Source organism: Bos taurus, chromosome 5 (genome assembly GCF_002263795.3).
Source record: "Bos taurus isolate L1 Dominette 01449 registration number 42190680 breed Hereford chromosome 5, ARS-UCD2.0, whole genome shotgun sequence".
NCBI classification, from domain to species: domain Eukaryota; kingdom Metazoa; phylum Chordata; class Mammalia; order Artiodactyla; family Bovidae; genus Bos; species Bos taurus.
In genome coordinates, this window is record NC_037332.1 from 54,862,116 (window position 1) to 54,871,592 (window position 9,477).

The window sequence follows — 9,477 nt, forward strand, 5'->3', positions numbered from 1 at the left end:
GACTTAAATACTTTCAGAAAAGGGTATCTGGAGGTGAAATCAAACTCTCAACAATATCTGATACCTATCTCTTATCAGCAATGGACAGTGGTGATAACCAAGGAGCATCAAAACAAGCAGCTTTAATTCCATTTTCTTTCTAAGATGGTAAAGGCAATAGCTTACACCTCAAATTCTTCTTTTTAAAATAAATTCCTTTTGGGCTTAGTTCTGAGTGTTGGGGACCAGGAGACAGAAGGACAAATACTGCTGTAGGGCTCTGGTGCTAGTGACAGACAGAGGGATTTTTTTTTTTTTTTTAATGTCACATTTAGAATTTTAAATGGCTCATTGCCCAGGATTTTAGGCTCTCCTTTCCTCATTTCTAGCTATTAGCTGGATGAGCTAACCTAGTTAGGAAGACATGCATTCATTAACATATTCACACGTTTTGCATGACCAGCTCTGCTGAATAGTGTGTCAGGCACCAAGGGTTCAGCAAGAAGCAATGCCAACTCCATCCTGCCTTTATAGCTACTCACATCCACCGTTGGGGAACAGAGTTCCAGAAAGGACAGTTGTAGTGTATGTGCCCTGATGGAGGGAAGTACAAGATACTGTAGACGCCCAGAGGAAGGGCACTAACCCAGAGGCAGAGGAAATGAGAGAGGCTTCCTGGAAGAAGAGACAACTAACATGAGACCTGAAAAATCAATAGGAGTATGACCAATGATGGGCTTCCCTGGTGTCTCAGATGGTAAAGAATCCGCCTGTAATTAGGGAGACCTGGGTTTGATCCTTGGGTTGGGAAGATCTCCTGGAGGAGGGCATGGTAATCCACTCTAGTATTCTTGGCTGGAGAATCCCCAAGGACAGAGGAGCCTGACAGGCTACAATCCATGGGGTCACAAAGAGTCAGACATGACTGAACGACTAAGCACAGCACAGCACAGTACAGTGTACAGAACGTACTTCAAACTACGGCATATTATGAGAGAGTATCTTAAAAATCCTGTCAAAGGAATGAGTTGCCTGATGAAGCTTTGTGTTCCCGTGCTTAAGAGACTGATGAAGCAAGAAGAGGATTGGAGAAAGGATCTTTGCGGGGTAGGGGGTTAACTGACAAATTATTACTATTTTAATGTCACAAATAAAATATCTGAGTTTCATTTTCATTGTAAGGATCATTTGAGATCAATATCAATAGTACAGACCAGAGCTTTCATATAAAATATATTTAATAGCTGGTGATTGTGCAGTACTATTGCCTGGAAAACCCCATGGACAGAGGAGCCTGGTAGGCTGCAGTCCATGAGATTGCTAAGAGTTGGGACACGACTGAGTGACTTCACTTTCACTTTTTACTTTCCTGCATTGGAGAAGGAAATGGCAACCCACTCCAGTGTTCTTGCCAGGAGAATCCCAGGGACGGGGGAGACTGGTGGGCTGCCGTCTATGGGGTCACACAGAGTCGGACACAACTGAAGCGACTTAGCAGCAGCAGCAGCAGCAGTGCTAGTAATATAGTGACAGTAATAGTAATTGCTAGAAATTGTTAGAAAAAAGAGGGTAAGAAAAAATAAAATACAGGATAGTAGAAGAAAATTTCAAATATACTATAATGTTTCTAGCCAGAGAAAAACGTTTTATATTTTTCATGTTTCTTTGGACTTCCCTGGTGGCTCATACAGTAAAGAATCCACCTGCAATGCAGGAGACCTGGGTTCAATCCCCGGGTCAGGAAGATCCACTGGAGAAGGGAATAGCACCCTACTCCAGATTCTTACCTGGAGAATTCCATGGACAGAGGAGCCTGGTAGGCTACAGTTCATGGGATCACAAAGAGTTGGACAGGACTGAGTGACTAACACTTTCACTTTGGATGGATGGATAGAAGAATGACTAGAAAAGAAAGAGAGAGGGAGAGAAAGAAGTGACGAAGGATGGTTGAAATAAAGGAACACAGGAGAAAGGACGATCATCTGGAAGGAAGGAAGAAAGGGAGGAAGGAAGTTAAAGAAAGACCCAAGCAATGAATTTTGAAGGCTTTCTTTTTGGCTTAGTACTTAATGATAAATTGGCAGATACAGGATATCTCAAAACCATTCTCCTCCAGAACTTTGTACACACTGTCTTGTTATTTTTAAACATACCATGAGGCAACAGAGCATTCTGCTATTAGCCCAATTCTTGCTTTTTATAAGCAACTTTTCTCTCCCTTAACTCACAGGATTTTCTTTTTACTTTCGTTCATAGGTTTCATAAACATGTTCCTATCAGTGTTTCTTTTTATGTTTGTTTTAGTTTTCTCCTTCCCTGTCAAGTTTTTATTCATATCAGGAAATTTTACTTATATTTATCTACCTTGCTCATTTATCCTCTATGTTCTTTACTTCTTATAGTATTATAAGACAAATATTGACTATCTTAGATCTTCCACATCTCAGCAAAAGGGATAACCTTTTTCTCCCTCAGCAGTGAAGACTTGCTAATCACAGAAAATTTGACCACAGTGAGTGAGGGAAAGTGAACAAAGAGAGAGCTTGACTCCTGAGCCTTCGAGCTCCGTGTCCACTGCTTTATTCCACCACTTCCCTTGGAATCAATACTCATGCTGGATTTTCCCATAAATCAATGGCCCCATTTGTTTAAAGAACTCTTCCTGCATCTCTAAACTGTAGCAAATGCTGATTCAGGCACTTAACAGTGGAGACTTGAGCAGTTGGTCCCACAGGTCTTTTAGTAATCACCACATAAGCAGCCCTTGGCTTATTTCTATTTGCAAGTCTTGAATTTCTGATCTAGGGATTTTTCCTGAATGCAGTTGGGACAATTCATTCTTGAATGATGCTCGCTTTTGTTTTTATGGGCCACAGGCAGCCCTCTATCAATCCAAGTCCATCTGCTATGTGCCTCCTAGAAATTCCTTAGTGTTTTTGGTCTATTGATAGTGCATTTTCCAAGGGCTTCCAAAAATGCATTTTTTTTTTTTTTTTTTTTACTTCTCAGTGGTATGCAGTGGCTCTGCCCTTTTTTGGTTTCTAGTTTCACAATGGGTTTATCCTTATTTTTATATTTTTTCCTATCATTTAAGTAGTATCACAGAGAAAGAAAATGGATTTTCTTAATCAGACATCTTTAACAGGAGTTGTTGAATTAAGATTTTTTTCTTTTTTTATAACTATTTTTTAATATCGAAGTATAGTGAATTTACAATGTTGTTTCAGATATGCAACAGTCATTTAGTTTTATATATATACATACATATTTATATAGTTTTTAATATTCTTTTTCATTATAGGTTATTATAAGATATTGAAAATAGTTCCCTGTGCTCTACAGTACATTCGTGTTGTTTATTTTATATGTAGTAGTATATATATTTTAATCCCAAACTCCTAATTTGTCTCCCCATCCATATTTTTAACCATGTTTGTTTCCTATGTCTGTGAGTGTTGAATTACATTTCAATTGTTCATTTCTATGCCTGTCTTTCCCATTAGATTACAAGCCCCTTGATGCCAAGATCTCTGTATTACTTCATTTTTATATACCTGCCCCGGACACATAGAATCCACAAAATAGAGGTTACTTAATGCATAATTGATTAAATTAGGTAGAATGGCTGTAAAAAGGTATTTTATTACATTCAGTGTGCATAACTAAGCCATAGAAACCAGTCGTCTCTTGAACTTGCTGCAGAATGATAGGAGAGGAAAGTTCTACTGTTGCCAGTGCACTTCCACTGTGCTATGCAGAGGGGGAGGCTTTGTAAAGAACACAGAATTTTATGGGAGCTCAGACAAAGGTGCCTAGAGTGGCTGGGGTGAAGGGAGGGTGAGGAGCTGAGGGATAATTGATTCTCAACTGCTCTCCTCACCCTGTCTTTTGGAGAGATTTCATTCCCGTCTCATGCCTTCCACACTCTTGATCAGGTCTCCTCGTTCCTGAATTCACATTCAGCTTCATTTCTCTGGCTACCCTCTGGTTTCCTATCCCGGCTTCCCTGACTCACATCTGGCTAAATTCAATCCTCAGAAATCCTGCTGCTGCCCTTCCGACCTGGGCCACAACCTCTTTCCTCCCAGCTGCAGAAGTCAGAACTGGACACATTCGTACACATTTTGGCTTAACCTAACTTAACCCTAACAAAATTAGTATTATAATTCCCTCTTTCCTTCAGTCCAGGGCTAATGGTAAGTTTAATGCATCATCATTTATTTTCAGAGCATTCAAGAAGTATAAATTGTACCTAATGTATGCAAGAGTCATGTAGCTATGAGCAAAAAAGATAGAGTAAATAAAATGTCAAAGCACCAAGGCTTCCTGAGCTACTAGACACTTGCCCCTCCCCATCTCCAAGTTAAAAGAAGTGATGAATAAAAGTCTATGTGCATTGTTGTTTTGTCACTAAGTCCTGTTGGACTCTTTGCAACCCTGTGGATTATAGCCCACCAGGCTCCTCTATCCATGGGATTCTCCAGGCAAGAATACTGGAGTGGGTTGTCATGCCCTCTTCCAGGGGTTCTGACCCAGGGATGGAACCTATATCTCCTGCATTGTCAGGCAGATTTTTTGCCACTGAGGCACCAGGAAAGCCCCTATGTGCATTCAGAAGTCAAAGTAATCCACTGATTTTTCAAATTACATGTAACAAGTAAAGAGAGCAACAAAGATGATTTTAGCACCATAAAAGCAAAGAACTTATGACTGAATAAATGTACACATTTTACTGTTAGTCATTCTAGCAGCTAATGTAGCCAACTGTTTCCTTATCTGAAGAACAGGTGTTGCTCTGGGTCATTTTGAGGCATTGAGTGTAATAAGCTGGAGAGTTTATGCAGTGAATTTTTACTTGTGACAAGTTTTCCATCAGTGTTACATTTACATTTAGAATTCAAGATTGAATCATGATTCATTGTTAAGATTGGGAAAATGGGCCAGTTTGTGGGGATAAATAGTATGTGCAATATTAACAGTATCTAAAATGAGTGAGGGGAGAAATAATCATTAGAGATAAATTCATTGTCAAAGGCCCATTTTATCATTTATGCTTTTTTCTGGCTTTACGATGATGGGTAAATTTGGTTATTTTTCAGACCTTAGTAAAAAAGAGCTTTGGAAAAGCTGACTGTGGCAGAAACTAACCAGCCTTTTGCAAAATTAATTTCCTCTTCTTCCAGGATCACAGGAGGCTACCTTTCCCAGTCACTTTTGCACTGAGGCTTGGCCTCATGCTAGAATGTGCACATCACCACTTGTATTGCAGGTGCTCAAAATCCCCCCACATGTGATCTTTTCATTCTTTTCCCGTCCTCTGGAGAACTCTGAGGTCCTAGAGGAGGAGGGAGCCAGAAGAAGACTAAATCTCAAAAAGTGACATGCAAAGAACACCCACATTGAACTGTTACATAAACAAGAAATTAGATCCTATTATGTTTAGCCACTGAGATTTGGGGGATTAGCTTGTGATGGCAGTCAGCTTTAACCTTACTGATTTATGATATTGATGTTTAAGTTACTGCCTAGCCTTTCAAAAGTAGAATTGGTCACTATGGCAAAGAAACTTTTTTAATAATCTTAATGGAAGTAGGAATAGAACTAAACAGATGGTGAAAGTAAACTGTATACCTGCAAGGGCAAGCATTTTAACTCACCTCAGGTAAGCTGAACTCTTCAGGATCTGCCCATTGTGTAGGACAAAGAGATGCAACGGTACCTTCTCATAGAACTCCAGTCATCACATCACATTAACCGCAATCACTGTTCCTACTACATGATATTCTCTGTAGAACTAATCACTCATCTTAAATTATCTTAGACTATTATCTATTTGCTTGTTTGTTTATCTGCTGTCATCCTCCCTCTCAAATGTCTCCCTCCTTTCTCTCTTATGAGAAAAGAGACCTTGCCACTCATGTCGTTTCTTGATACCCAGCAACTTGGATGCTTGTTCTGTATTAGACACTCAGTGGTCATTTTTATTGAATTAATGAATGATCTTTGATGTCCATGACTAAAATAGTTTGCTTTTTATTATTAGGTTCGTCCTCCAGTCAACAAATATCATAACTTAAAAGGAGTCTAAGACATTAGTCAGTGGTCTCAAGGAGCCTGTAGTCCAGGTGAGGAAAGACAGGACGTGACAGGGCACAGTACTGCAAACGGTGAGTGATAAATGCTCGGTTTAATGAAGGTGGTAGAATTCAAGTGTTTATAGCACTTCAGAGTGAAAGCATGAGTGGTTACTTCCATAGGAAAGGCAGCTTGAGTTAAATCTTAAAGAGTCAGTAGGGATTGATAGCCTAGAGATGTGTTCACCAAGTGAGAAGTGCTTAGCCAGAGGCAGGGTGGGGTGAGTTTCACCGGACACCCCTTGGAGAGGAGGAAGAAATTATTAGAACTTTCGTGTGCACTCACTGTTTATTTTACACTTTTTAAAAATAAAGCTTAACTAATATTTACCATATGAACTAATAATATGCATGCATACAATTTATAAAATAAACATGCACATATTATGTTCATAATTAGAAAGTTTAAAGAGTACTTATATAGCGAGGGCATTTTAATGAGGAGATGTTAAGGAGGCCTGGGTGCAGGAATGACTAAGGGGATTAATTGAACCGTAGCTTGGGTGGCACCAAGGGCCATGTAAGGAGTGGAGTGTAAGTAAAAGTTACAATAGACAGTTGTAGCCAAATTGTGAGGAGTATTAAATGTCTGGTGGTGGTGGCGGCTTTGTTGATAAGTCGTGTCTGACTCTTGCAGCCCCACTGTAGCCCACCAGGCTCCTCTGTCCATGGAATTTCCCAGTTAAGAACAATGGAATGGGTTGCCATTTCTTTCTCTAGGGGATCTTCCCAACCCAGGAATCAAACCCATGTCTCCTGCATTGAGGGGATTCCTTTACTGCTGAGCCACCAGGGAAGCCCTACATGTCAGTAAAAGCACTTATATTTGACTGTTGGTTCCTCCTCAACAGCATATCCTTATGTGTCCACTGTTTTCATCTCCATGATTGCCTCCCTAAGGGAAGCCCTCTTCAGTCAACCTTGGGGTGACTGCAACACCTCCTAAATCATCTCACTGCTTTTGTGCTGGCCCCACTATTGTCTCTCCTGACAAAGTGGCAACTGTGATATTTTAAAAATTTAAATTGTTTTTTAAATGGTTTCCCTTACTCAAAAGTTTCAAATGATACACCACTGCACTTAGAATAAAAATTAAATTTCTACCGTTTCTATATAATCTGTCCCTTGTTTATTTTTTCAGACTCATATCACTCTTGCCCTCGCACCCCTACTCAAACCACATCAGTCCATTGTCTCACCTTGTGTAAGCAGATCATTTCTCTCCATAGTGTTGTTGCACTAGCTGTGTCTGTGCTTGGGAGTGTTTCTCTCCACAGATGCATGACCCATCCCTTCTCCTCATCCAAGCTGCCCCTTGCTGGGTACTTGCATATACGCTTATCATTAATTTTACCCCCCCCCCACCCATTTGATCCTCATCCCAATTCTGTCAGGTAAAAAGGAATTTATAGAAGAAAGAAGTGAGATTGAAAAGACTGTGACTTCACAGTGGAGAAGGCAATGGCACCCCACTCCAGTACTCTTGCCTGGAAAATCCCATGGGCGGAAGAGCCTGGTAGGCTGCAGTCCATGGGGTCGCTAGAGTTGGACACGACTGAGCGACTTCACTTTCACTTTTCACTTTCATGCATTGGAGAAGGAAATGGCAACCCACTCCAGTATTCTTGCCTGGAGAATCCCAGGGATGGGGGAGCCTGGTGGGCTGCTGTCTATAGGGTCGCACAGAGTCAGACACGACTAAAGTGACTTAGCCGTGACTTCACAGAAAGAGAAAAACGAATATTGTATATTAATGCGTATGTGTGGAATCTAGAAAAATGCTATAGATGATCTTATTTGCAAAGCAGAAATAGAGTCAAATAACACCGAGAATGAACATATAGATACCAAGGTGGAAAGGGAGCAAGTGGGATGAACTGGGAGATTAGAATTGACGTATATACACTGCTATCTATAAAATAACTAATGAAAACCTACTGTATAGCACAGGGAACTCTATGCTCTGTGATGACCTAAATGGGAAAGAAATCCAAAAAAGAGGGGAATATATGTAAACATATAGCTGATTCACTTTGCTGTACAGTAGAAATGAACACAGCACTGTAAAACAACTATATTCCAATAAAATTAATAATAATAAAAGAATGATTATGACTTCACCAAAGTCACACACAGATTGTAAGCACTGTATTAAGGATTCCACAAAGGTCATTTGGTTTCACAACCTCCTGGTCATTTTACTGCACACCCTGTGGAGATAGGGGCAGTTTCAAGAATGACAGGTGAGGCAATAGCATCTCTTAGAGAGTCAGTGAAGAAAAAAAATGTATTAATTAGGAAGTCATCAGTGGCCTCTGATAACATAATGAATAGCCAACACATTTGTTAAAATTAAAACATTCATTAAATCCCTACCATGTACAAAATACTGACCGAGGCTCAAATCAGCATTAAGAGCAGTTCTTATCCCCTAAGGTGGAATTTTCAAAGAATAATGGCAACAGAGGTCAAATGAAATGAGTATGAGATACAGGGCTCTGGAGAAAGAGAAAGCACAGCCAGGTCAATTCTCTGAGAATCTGGCCGTTAAAGTGAAGACAACAGTTTCGTGAGAGGAAGAAGATCAATGAAGGTAGTATTCAAGACCCAAGATAACAAGCAACGAGGTAAATTTCAGCTTTTTTTTTAGCCTGACATTGTTTTGCGGGCTTTTAGGCTATGTTAATAAATTTGCATTTCCACCTTAGGCCTCCAGTTACCAAGTTTCAGTGGTGTCATCAAATTACCTTTTCCTAAGGACCTCTTCTGGGAGCACCTGTCAGTATTGAACCCTCCAGGGAGGGGTGATGTTGACTCACAGAAAATGCCTTCTGATAGCAGATTCTTGCCGCCTCAAGCTGGCAGAGTGACACATTGACCCACAGCCTCCTAGGATTTGGCTAGTCCTTGGGAATAAGATGAGAGCTTGGAAAGCCTCATAACTAGCCCTGGTGGGGGCAGGGGGCATTTGATAGATACACATGCCTGGCTTAGTATACTCATTGGTACTCTAGAGACTTAACGGGTGAGAAATCAACCTCCAAAAGTCTGCTTATTTACTCAAGAAGAGTAGAAAGACTCTTGAATTTAACTTAAATACTTTCCTATCAGATCTGAATTCAGTTTACAGTATGTCTCTCATTAGCACTGTTTTAAATTGCAGATATCATCCTGTACTGCCCGATTGTCCAGTTTCTGCCTTGGATTGGCATTCCTCAAAAGGGTCAGTATATGAGAAAGTGAAGCGTGCCTCAAGAAATGAGGTAACTCAGGGAATTTTTAATAAGATTCCCCAGGAGAAGAGGTGAAAATATGACAAGGAAGGATGATGAAGCAAAAAGCTAGATACACTGAAGGGTTTAGG

The 9,477-nt window shown here is 40.3% G+C and overlaps 1 long non-coding RNA gene across 3 annotated transcripts in view; it reads left to right on the top strand.

Moving 5' to 3' along the window:
* Window positions 1-9,009, top strand: part of LOC132345295 (uncharacterized) — a 37,087-nt gene extending 28,078 nt beyond the window's left edge. For 2 of the 3 annotated variants that reach the window (XR_009494528.1, XR_009494530.1), the window contains exons 4-5: window positions 6,023-6,146; window positions 6,965-7,247. This is a non-coding gene — a long non-coding RNA (uncharacterized lncRNA). Of the gene's footprint in view, window positions 1-6,022; window positions 6,147-6,964; window positions 7,248-8,549 lie in introns of those variants that run through there. The other variant, XR_009494529.1, reaches the window with a different exon arrangement.
* Window positions 9,010-9,477: the final 468 nt, after the last annotated feature.